The 12,599-nt window shown below is 34.6% G+C and overlaps 1 long non-coding RNA gene across 1 annotated transcript; it reads right to left on the bottom strand.

Annotated features, from left to right (window-relative positions):
* Positions 1-5,839: 5,839 nt before the first annotated feature.
* On the bottom strand, positions 5,840-10,828 carry LOC136247463 (uncharacterized). Its single transcript, XR_010697567.1, has 3 exons — positions 10,229-10,828; positions 10,073-10,160; positions 5,840-6,623 (listed from the first exon to the last, which is right to left on the bottom strand). It is a non-coding gene; the product is annotated as an uncharacterized lncRNA (long non-coding RNA).
* Positions 10,829-12,599: the final 1,771 nt, after the last annotated feature.

A 12,599-nucleotide genomic window follows, 5' to 3' on the forward strand; every position in this document is an offset into this window, starting at 1 on the left:
AGGTAAAGCCAGCTAATAGGTGCATTGTTTGAGCTCCACTAGTCACTATCATTTTGTCTCATTGCAGTCCACAGTGCTACTGTAGCATGTGGATGCATTTTTGATTCTCTTTTTCTTAGTGACTGAGACCCTGGTCTTGCTAAAAGCTAGTTTCATTTAAATAAAGTACTAAAGTTTCAGTAAACGTCTTCACTAATACGCAACGACGTTCAGAGAATAATTAAATATTTACAAGATATGAAGGGTTTCATTTTGGTAAGAGATATGTGCACAGGTGTCTTAATGGGTACGACACCTAGCCACAAACTTAAAAAAACAAATTGCATACTTGGTGGGTTACTTATCTTCCAGTTACAGGTGCCATTGTCTAAATAATTAAGACATGCATTGCTCGGATTTTTCAGTGGACAACACCCCTCTGGAATGAATTAATGTCACCTCACCTCTGCCTCAGGTATTATTACATCATTCTGTTGGGGTTGTTTTACCACTGAAGAATCCTAGCACTGCATGTCTTGCCTATCCTAGCAGTAACATCACTTGCTCTGAGTATTAGTGTTTAATATTAAGTAATAGTTAGACTTCAGACCACAGGGGTCTAAGTAATTTAGTAACCGATGGCCCTGTGTCGTGGCGCCTGAGCGAAGCGAAGGCGCTACTACAGGGCCTGAGGGTTACTAAATTACTTAGACCCCTGTGGTCTGAAGTCTAAGTTATTTAGACCCTTTATGTAGTTGTTGTACCTTAACATTGTTGACAGCTGCTTGTGACAGAGAAATGTAGCGTTCATTAGTAGAAACAAGCCATTACTCCACCCGTAACAACAGTTACGGGTTTAAAATTAATTTTCAGGTGGCGATGCGCTGCCAACGCTACCAGTCCGGGTGCGCGTAATAAACATGAAAAGGGTCTAACTAAACATGAAAGGGTCTAAGTAAACATGAAAAGGGTCTAAGTAACTTAGACACTTCCAAAATTCACCACAAAAAGGGTCTAACTTTTGTTAGTGGGAAAATTTTTAGTAATGTGTCATCCTTTGCATAGTTGTAGTTCTACAGAAAATACATATAGCTGTTTAGAGACACTGTAAAAGTTATAAATATCCACTAGTTTAAAGGAAAGATTTTCAATCAGTAATGCCAATACACACAATTACTCATGATGCCATTATCTAAGCAATCACTAGCAAGCCAGCCTCATTACAGTTAAAGACTGAGTTGTCAATATATAATTACGTTTATTCATACTTTTTTGGCAACAAGTTATTATGGTAACCTAACCTTCTAGATCAAGCTGTAAGGCTGCAACAAGTGACATGCACTAGTATCTTGGCCTCAGAGGCACTCCCCATTATCACTCTTTGCATGGTCATATCTAACATGCTATCACTACTGTTTATTTAATACAAAATGCAACTAGCCAATCATTTGCAGGATACAATATCTATTAAAATTAACAGAGATAATTAAGACATACGGTAGTGTGTCATGCAGTCAAGAAAGCCAGCATAGCATGTCAGACCTTGGATATATTGACAAGAAGAAAAGAAAGTGTTTTTCATGCACGCATAGCTTCATGGTCCCTTCTCAAAAGTACATAACTTTTTATTATACTCATTTATAGCTGCTGACCATCTTTGGCACCTTACATAGTATACCAAAGATTTGCAAAATAGCTTCATATCAATAGTGAAATACAAGCCCTCAAAGTTAGTTGTTTGTCTTTCTTCATTTTTCCAGGAGCTTAATATGTTCTTATTTTTACACACTAAACAAAACAGTATAATGCGCTAATGCACAATTTGGTTGCAAAGAAATTTGCATTAGGACGTATTGAGATAAATTCATGTGCCAATTATGATAAATTTTCATTGCGGAAGATTATTCGCCTATAAAATACCAAATTTTTGTCATGCCTACTAGATAAACTGCTAATACAATGGCTCAAAAAGTGGTCTGTGTGTAGGCTAATCATCATGGCTCAAACCTTTTGTGGTTTAAAAGAAATTGCAAAACCACAATATTTAAGCCATTGTCTCCATACAATTACATTTTTCAAGTAAAGAAAGTGTCATGCTGAAGGCTGAAGCAATTTAAGTACTAAGCTTTCTTTATTCAAATAACAAAGCGTGGAAATTTGGCACTGGTCATTTAGAGCCAGGTCATTGTAATTATCAAACAATGAAGTAATCACTAGATTGCAGCCCTCCTATACATCACAAAAATTTTGTGTTGTGCAGCTAATTTGATTAGCTAATTGTTGGAGGCAAACACAAAACACAGAGCCCATATAGATCAATGTTGTGGTGGAAAAGGTTTGCTACTGATTATGGAGAGATAATGAAGAAAAATCACTGTAATAAAAGTACAGTAAGTAGTGTAGGTGAGACATTACACTACAAGGGAAATATCAGGTATATCACAAAATTAATCATATTGACTGTCAATCAAAATGATCATGAAGTGAATGAGTTTAATAAAAAGTATGAAGCTTGCTAAAAATTATTCTGTTTTTAAACTATGAGATACTGTGAAGCATCTATAAGTATACAAATAATACTGTTCTTTGTAATGCAACTAGATCCATTAGTATGAACACAAACTGATTAACTATATGTGAAGAATAAACCAATAAACTGATTGAAGCGGTAGTGTTCTGTAGTACTGCTAATGTAAACTTTATAGTGAATCTGTATTATCATTACAATCAAGAGTTCATAATATACAAAGAGAGGATAGTGTCTTACAGTACTTCAGTATAGTCTGTACAAATGCGTATCATGAAGTAAATCAGTACAACTTTGATTTCTATAGGATATCATGTCAGCTAAGGACTGTTGACAATGTCATCAGTGGACTGCTTATTGAAGCCAGAACTACAATGTTCATTGATACTTAATGATAAGTAGAGACCTGACCATAGGTATTGCATCATAACTTCGTGATACACCTCTGTACAAGCTATACTACAGTAGGACACTCTCCTCTCTTTTTATATTATGAACACTTGCTACAATTGTATCCTTCAGGAAAACAAAATATCAGGCTGAAGACTGTAACTACTGTAGTAAAGTATACAAGAAAAACAAGAGTAGCTTTTGGCAATAGAAATTCAAAGCCGAATCCTTGTATTTATCAGATCAATGAAATAATCACTGGATTATACCCTTCCTCTTCATCACAAGATTATTGGTGTATTTACTAAAATATTTGTAGTGCAGTTGGTTTGTTTATTATAGCTAATTAATTACAGGAGGTAAAACACAGAGTCCATGCATTTTAATAACAGAATGTTGCAGTGGAAAATGCTTGCTACTATCATGACCACAATGACTCCATAATAAAAATAAGTACTATTAATAGATTGGGAATTTCATGATGAAATTTGTGACCTGACTTTGGAAAATCAGTCTTAATGTTAAATTTAAAATGCATAGAAATCTACACTTACATATACTGTATATGTGTCACCACCTAGTACATTATTTTACAAACATTCTTGTAATTTAGAGTACTGACTACTGATCTAATCACTACAAAGCTTAGTAGAAATTTGTAATGCCTTATTTTAATCCTGTTGTAAAATTTGACATTAAGGCTGATTTTCCAAAATGTGGTCACATTTACACATGTAGAACAGTGAAAAGTATTATGGGTAAGTTTAACAAAAAGCCAATGAACCTAGTTTGTAAAACTGTAATGTTGTGAAGTGCCATGAACATTGATAGGCTTGAGTCAATTATACTGTAGCTATTGTCTTTCAACTAAGACACATATAACTAAGAACGTGGCTGATACTCACTGCAACAACGAGCAGTCTACTATAGTGTATAATAAAGCTTGCTTAGCACAAATCACACAAAACATATTAATTTTCAAAATAAATTATCAAATTTTTTTTACACAAATCATGATAAAATTAATAACATTCAAGCTATTTGCACTTATTTGTGGCCGATACTCAATACAAGGGACACTGAATCTCGAAAACCTTGTAACAGTTAAGTCTTTGTATCCACATAATTGCATTGAAACCAGAAGTAACCATGAGATTTACAGCCCTCCTATACAGTGCAAGATTGCTGTGTCGTGCAGCTAGTTTGATAAGCTAACTAACTACTGGAGGCAAACTGAAAACACAAATCGATATCAGGATGTTGCATTGGAAACGATTTTCTACTGATTATGAAGACAATGAAGAAATAAAATTACCATAACTAAGTACACAAAGTAGTGTAGGTGGAAGATTACACTACAATGAAAATGCCAGATACATAACTAGTGACTATCAATCAAAGCGATATGAGTGAATTTAAAAAAGTATGAAGCTTGCTAAAAATTGTTTTTGCTTTAAAATTATATATATATGAGGCACTGAAAGCATCTCCAAGTGAACAAATAACACTGTCCTTTGTATTGCAACTTGATCCATCAACATGAACACCACCTGATTAACTATTTGACCAATAGACTGATTGAAGTGATACTGTAGTGTGAAGTCTGTTAATGTAAACTTTACAACAGTGAAACTGTTTTCTCACTACAATTGTATCCTTCAAGTATCAGACTGAAGACTGAAACTACTAAGTTAGTTTCTTGCAATTTGGAACTGGAAATTTAAGGCTGGATACTATTATCTATCAGACAAATGAAATAATCACTGGATTACACCCTTCCTCTTCACCACAAAATTACTAGTAAATTTACTGAAATAACTGTTGTGCATTTGGTTTGTTTAGCTAATTACTGGATATGTAACAGCCTTTCTTGAGACCCCATACTCCAAATATGTGCCCATTATGTTGGTACTCCCAGTGTGAGAGGGATGGCATTAGCCGGATTTTTAGGATTCATGTCCCTTTAAGGGTGTTAGCACTAGCGCCGTGTTGTAGCCAGTAGCTGTGGTAGTCTGGTCATGGAGAAATTTCAATGATGTGGTGTGTGGACTGGATGTCTGATAGCACTATCTTCCCTTAAAAGTTTCATATAACAATAACAATCAACACAATTCCTAGTAATGCAACTTGATACATTACAATGTACAAAACCTGATTAACTACTTGACCCACAGTTGATTGAGGTGGTAATGTTGAGTAAGTGCTGTTAAATAATACCTTGTAACCTTGAAGCCATTGTCTCTACACAATCAGGAAAACAAAGTGTCAAGCTAAAAACTGGGGGTACTCTTGTTAGAAGAAAACAACTTGGTACTGGGTATTCAGAGTTGGATCCTTGGGTCGATGAAGTAGCTAATCACTGGATTACAGACTTTCTGTACATCACATTATTATTGTCACTTAATATCAAATCAACCTCGTAAATACAGCATTAGCATTGAGAACTCTGAAATCACCAGAAATACAGATCCAAGTCTAAATCTTTTCACACAGAGACCCCACTTCCCTTAAGAGGCTCTAGGTCTGCATCCAAATGTACACACTCAGATATTATAGGCTGTATATACAGTATCAGTGTATAGCTACAACATCAGCAACTCAAGACTTTTTGGAAGTCTCGGGATTGACATCTCCCTTATTTTTACACAAAATAATTAAACTGCAATCCCAAATTCCTGTCCAAACAGTTCTAACTCAAATATCTGTCTAAATATGCACAACTCAACAGTTCATATAAGGTACAATAATGTATGCAACTCATTCTGTAGTGATTAAAATATCTGAGAAAAGCAAATTTCATTGATTTTATTTCTAATGGCCTTGTGCATTTGACCCTTTTGTGATAAAGTTTGAAGATGCTTAGCTAGATACTTATCATGTTTGTTTATTTCTCACACTATCACTAAGTAGTGCATTTAAAACATGTTTTCTGATGCAGTAATTTATTTATTTATTATTGATACTGTGCAGACCTCCATTAGGGAGTATAAAGTACAGATACACACAAGAAAACATACATATAAAGCACAAAGCATACAATATTCTGGTCTATAGCTGGGTTAATACAAAAATAGTTTACAATCCTTTTCTTAAAGTCATCTTCTATATTGCTTGCTTCAATTGCAGTAGCTGGGAGGCTGTTCCATAATTTAATAGTGGCAGGAAAAATGACTGAGAATAAACGTTTAAGTGAGCTGACACCTGTCTGAATCTTTGAGAGTGCCCTCTTGTACATGTAGTTATTGACATGAGAAGGTGGTGACTGGGAATGGAAATTTCATTATGCAAATTTTAAAAAGCATGATAACCCATGAGATTTCTTGCCTACATTCCAAAGACGTCCATCCAAGTGAGTTCAACATCTCTGTGACACCAGCCATAATCACCAGTCATAAATCTTGCAGTTCTACGCTGCACCGATTCAACTAAATTAATGTTTGCATTCGTAAACGGTGACCACAAAACACTAGAATGTTCCACAACTGGTCTTACCATAGATTTATAACAGGCTTCTTTTACCCTAGCTGGGCAAGAACCAATATTTCTTTGTAAAAAACCTTTAACTTGGTTAGCTTTATTAACAATTTTCTTATTATGTTCATTAATGTTAAATGCTCATCCAGAATAACTCCCAAATACTTTGCGTTAGACACTGATCTCATTTCCTTCATATAATAAAAACATCTTGAGGGGTTTTTGTTTGTTAGGATGCCACAGAAGTAAATATCTGTGCCAATCAAAATTATTAGTGGGGACATGGTACATACTTCTTTTGTAATGATTCTATTTGATCACATATCATTAGTGTGATCATGTACTATATTCTTAACCATGATTGACATGCATGTAATTGTATGACAAACGGGATTCTGTGTATACACATAATAATGTCATGTGTTATAGTGTACATGAATATGGATAAAATAAAATAAATTCTATTGTTCAATGCTAGCACTTGGACAAGTATAAATCCTATATTGTTATATACCCTAGCAAAGAGAAGTAATGGTAACCAGATACTGTGCATGTACACATTTACGTTGGTTACATTATAGTTCTTAGGCAAGTATTGTTTTCATGGTTTTACAGTCAATATAGCTACAGGGTATATAGAAACAAAAAAAGGATATGTAGTACCAGTGACTTTCAATTTCTGTATCTCTGGTTTCACCATTTTCTTTTAATATACTATTATTAACTATAGCTGTTAAAGTTCATGAACAAACGTGTAGTCCAACTTGGCTGCATATATAGTAAACCCAATGGTAGTTCCACAACTTTAATTAAGGATCACCATAAAGGGTCCAAATCCATCACTGCATGCAATACTTTAATAATATCAACATGGACAAATATAAAACTGGTATATCCTTCCAAAACCAGAAATATTTTTTCATTGGAATATGTAGATTACTATCTAGTCAGATAGCTATTCTGTTATGGAAAAAAATTTTTGATAGATAAATGATTTTAGAAATATACATATATATGTAAGTATGTATATATAAAAGAGTACAGATGGGTTTTATTACTGTTACTCAATCTCTATGAAAAATTAATATGATATATTACCACAACGAATGAGGAAACAATTATAGGTCAGTTTTAATTTTCTTTTAATTTTGTTGGATAAACAATGTTATTGGCAATCACGCATCAACAACTAAAGGAAAGTGAGCACCCAAACATTATTATTATGTTTTCAGTTTTCAGTTTTGTTTTCAGGAGTTGGATAATTGGGTCAATGAAGTAGCTAATCACTGGATTACGGACTTTCTCTACATCACATTATTACTGTTGCTTATTATCAAATCAACCTCTCAAATATTAGGATTTAGACCTTTGAAATCACCAGAACTACAGACTCAAGTCTAACTACAATCTAAATCTCTTCACACAGAGACCATTTTGGAAGGCTCTGCATCCAAATATATATATACACATGTTTAAAATACATTTTATAGGCTATCTCAGTGTACACAGTAGCTATTTGACTTCAGCAACTCAAGATGTCTTGGGAATGACATATCTCTTATTTTGACACAGAGGGTATAGTTTTCAACCTAAGTCCACCCATGTTTGCCAGCAAAAAGCTTCAGGCTGTTCACGCTTGGAAATTTGAACAAAAAAGAAACATAACAGACCCACATTACCCATATTTGCTTGATGGTACTGAAATGAAACAAAGATAATTATTCTTAATTTCCATGAACAGGCAAATACAATGGAATATCACCTAGCTACGTACATCAATTTGTGTCTTGTTTCACTGTTTAACCAATGTATTTATTGCAACAAAAAAATAGTCCGGTTTATTCTTAACAGGTTATGTAGCTACCGTGTTTATCCGTATTAAAGCCGGGGTCAAACAAATGCCAGGTCCTAAATGAAAGCCAGGGAGTACTATCTTAATACAAGAGGTATGTACAAGGAGAATAGCTTAATTTGTAGAGAACAAGGCTTATTACTACAACTAATGAAACCAGTGACTTGTCAAAGGTATGTCAACAGCAGTTACTACAAGGAGCAACAAGATTTTTCAGCAGGTTCAGGAGTTTTTGTATTGGCACCCCTCAGGATGCCTATACGGATGAATACAGCATATGGAGAAACTGAACTCATTTTAGTGTAATGAATATTGAATTGACATTTAATTAGCTCAGTGCTGTATTAGCTAAATAGAAATTTATTGTCAAGCACCTCAACTGTACATACAAACATGTACACTATGTGCACACCAATCCAAGCCAGTACTATGCACAGTACAATTATTACCCACTATACTGGCAATATAATCCACTAAGCCGGTGATCTCACTGTACATGTCTCAACACAAAACACATTAATTTTGTGCTAGCTTTTAGTTGGCTCTTCAACAACTGTATTGTCCTCCATGAACACAAGAATTTTCACATACAGCATGTATATTTAGGCTGTTCTTGAGCCTTTTCTACTACCTAGTAGAGTTGTTCACTTAGCATACACATGATAATGTCCGCCTGGAGTCTCTGACTCGAATGTAATACGTAAAAACCCTTTCAGCTCTCAGATTCTTGACTAGAAACATCCCGATTTTCACAGTAAATGTTGCCTGCTCTTTGTACTTCGTGGCCATCCGTAGTTCCACCATTCTTTAACATTAAACGTTTCAATTGTAAAGTGCATGGATCACGTGATTAGTAAAGCAGACCAGATTCAATAATAAACAACTAAATAAAATGAATAAACACCACTACTTGATTCATGCAACCAAATAATTATAAATCAGCCTGTCATTCAATAATGCTGTCACTGGGAGTACTGCACCCAGGGTACCCAGGACCTGACTCCTTACATCCGTATGTACTGAAGGCCACAGCTGCTGAGTTATCTCCCATTCTAACTCATATCTTCAAACAATCGCTAAAATCTGGTGAAGTCCCATTACAATTGAAGCATGCTTATGTTACCCCAATATTTAAAAAAAGGTTCCAAAGCTCATCCAGGAAACTACTGTCCTACAGTATCTCACTCACCTTAGTGGTCTGTAAAACAATGGAGTATATCATAGTAAGTCAAATTATGAAGCATTTGGAGGACCAGAATATCCTTTCAGACAACTAGTTTGGATTTAGATCACAACATTCCTGTGAGACACAACTACTCATTACTATTAATGACATTACAAAAGATATTGAAAGGAACCTGCAAGTTGCAATTGATGCTGCTATATTAGACTTTTCTAAAACGTTTGACAGAGTAGCTCATTCTAGACTTCTCTATAAAATGAATTACTATGGTATAAGAGGAACTGTCTTACAATGGCTAAAGTCCTTCCTTCATGGTCATACCCAACAGGTTGTAGTAGAAGGCTCTAGATCTTCTATATGTCAGGTTACATCCATTGTTCCATAAGGTTCCATACTTAGTCCTGTGTTGTTTTTAATTTACATTAATGATATTGTAACAAACATCAAGAGTGAAATTAGATTATTTGCTGATGACATTCTACTAGACAGAACTATAGCTATCCCCAATGATCACAGAATAGTGCAAAATGACTTGGATTCCCTAACACAATGGGCTAGCATTTAACATTCCCAAATGCAATATTTTACAATTTACAACCCACCACAACAAAAGCACTTTTATGTATAAAATGTCTAATATTCCAAAGAATATTGTATCAGAACACACCTATCTTGGCATCCGCCTTCATCATACACTATCATGAGAACCTCATGTTAACTATATTTGTGGAAAGGCAGACCGTCTTCTTGGATTTCTGAAAAAGGAATTTATATAATTCCCCAATACAAATCAAAGAACACTTATACAAACAATTATTGTTACCTTCTATTGAATACTGCTCAGCCATCTGGGATCCTTATTACCAAACAACTGTCAGCAAATTAGAAATGATCCAACACCAAGCTGCAAGATTTGTTTTTAATAAACCATGGCACAGATCCAGTCAACAACACAGTATTACAGATACGCTCAATAATTACCTTCAATGGCCAAGTTTTAAAATAGGAGAAGGAATGCTAGATTTATCTTATTATTCAAGATTGTGAGAAACTTACTGGTGCTACCAAATCATTGTTTACAGTACCTCAACCAACCTCTGTATCATATACTTGTGCTAGTAATCCCCTCAAATTAGCACAGCTGCAATCCAGAATTGATTTATGCAAGTATTCGTTTCTACCAAGAACAATATTGATTGAAATAACTTGAAAATTGATAACATTGACACAATTACCTTGACACTTTTAGAACATTGTAGATAAATAATTAAGTAATGCACATTAGTGTGTTGCCCCTGGTGGGCTTTGCTAATTAATTAGTAAATAAATAAAGGGATAAATGTACAGTGTATATGTAAAGTATAAAATGCACAGTAAATGTACAGTAAATGTACAGTGTAAATGTACAGTATAAAGGGATGAAAAGTGAAAAATGTACAGTGTACAAGTTGTCACAATTACAATTGAAAAGGTAAATTTCATGCCTCACATCCTTAATACAGATGAGATTAGTCACTCTCGTCGCCGATGACAGCAACATTGATCTTAATAAACATGCAGCAATTATTTCCAATAAAAGTTATTTATTTATTTATTATTATTATTATTGTGTCAACTTCACAAGCAAATACTTTACACAGGGGGGGGGGGGGGGGGGGGGGCATTTATGCAATTACAATTGATTAATTTGATTCTTAAATTATTCAATAAAGGTAATTTCTTTTATGTGATTAGGTAGGTTATTCCAGATATTACAAACATTAGTCATGAACTCATCCAAATGGAAACAAGCCTAATTAATGAGTCACGCAGTACTACTGCAGATGGCTCATCTACAGTCACGAGCAGCTAATCAGCAATTAGTGTTTACAAGCATAAGCGCCTATAATATTATTATGCTGATGAATTCGCAGAAAATTTAACGCAAAAGCAGGTGAGTTGTTAAATATCATCGATGTTTAGCAAATGTCACCAATGCCAGGGGCAGACCTAGGATTTCAGAAGGGTGGATGCTAACAATTGTTGGTTGGCTAAGAAAAGTGAAACTGGTTACGTCTAGCTATAGTGTGCAAACATGCGGAGCATGCTCTCGACTAGGGGGTCTGGGGGCATGCCCCCACAGAAAAATTTTGCAAATTTACCCTTTTCAGTATTAAAATTTGGCAATATTTTGACTGAAAAATGATGCCACTTTGTTTAAGTGATTCACAATGCTTTCACAATGCTTGTAATTAAAGCATTATGATTCACCTAGGTGTAACAACGTTGAAACAACACCATTATTCCAGAACAGTTGTAACAGCTACTAGCTGCATGTCATATACGGCCACAGCCAGTAACTAAAAATATATTCTTTACAAGAACAGGAAGGAGAAGGATGCAGCTACACATATGATCAATACTTGCCATTAATTTTGTGTTTGAAATACCTTAATTTAGTGGTACATTAAATTTAGCAATTTTAGAGTTTGGTTTTTTGTTAATTGATTGCATCAATTGACGGATTAATAAAATTTATATGCTGAATTCATCAATATACAAGATAGCTAAATTTATAGTGTATTGCTTGGCTTAAGGTATAGCTAGTGTGCTTTACAGTGTCATGGCTCAAACTATAACATCCAAACAGTAACAATGAAGGGAGGGCTTGAGAGGGCAAGTATATACACTCACCATGCAGTGTGTAGAGTACACACATGTAGAAGTTTCCAGCTAGGGGTGATGCTCCTTTGGGAAATTTTTGGAATATAGCTATCACAAGATTGAATCTGGAAGCTATTTTTAACCAAATACTTTATTGTACTGAAAGATTGTGGGGGTACAAGATGGATGAGTTCAGTTGTAAGCAATTTCAGAAAAACAGAACTATACTTTTAAATGCTATTGGATTATAAGGCAATACATAATAGTGGATTGTCAAAGACATACACAGGATTGGATCTTAAGATCATTGTAGAGATTTAAAATGCACACAAAAATAACTTCAACTTTGTAGTGTATATAATCACAGACTGTTCTGTTACTATTTCAATCTGACTTTTTACAACTATATGGCCCCATCACCATATTAATATTTTACAATCAGAGTCCCAAAATCACTTACATATACAACTGGTTTTTGGCCACAACTAACTCCCTTATACAATGTGACAGTGTAAATGCTGTGGTATCATTTGAGCTTATAAAGTTGAGCT

Source organism: Dysidea avara, chromosome 2, assembly GCF_963678975.1.
Source record: "Dysidea avara chromosome 2, odDysAvar1.4, whole genome shotgun sequence".
NCBI classification, from domain to species: Eukaryota; Metazoa; Porifera; class Demospongiae; order Dictyoceratida; family Dysideidae; genus Dysidea; species Dysidea avara.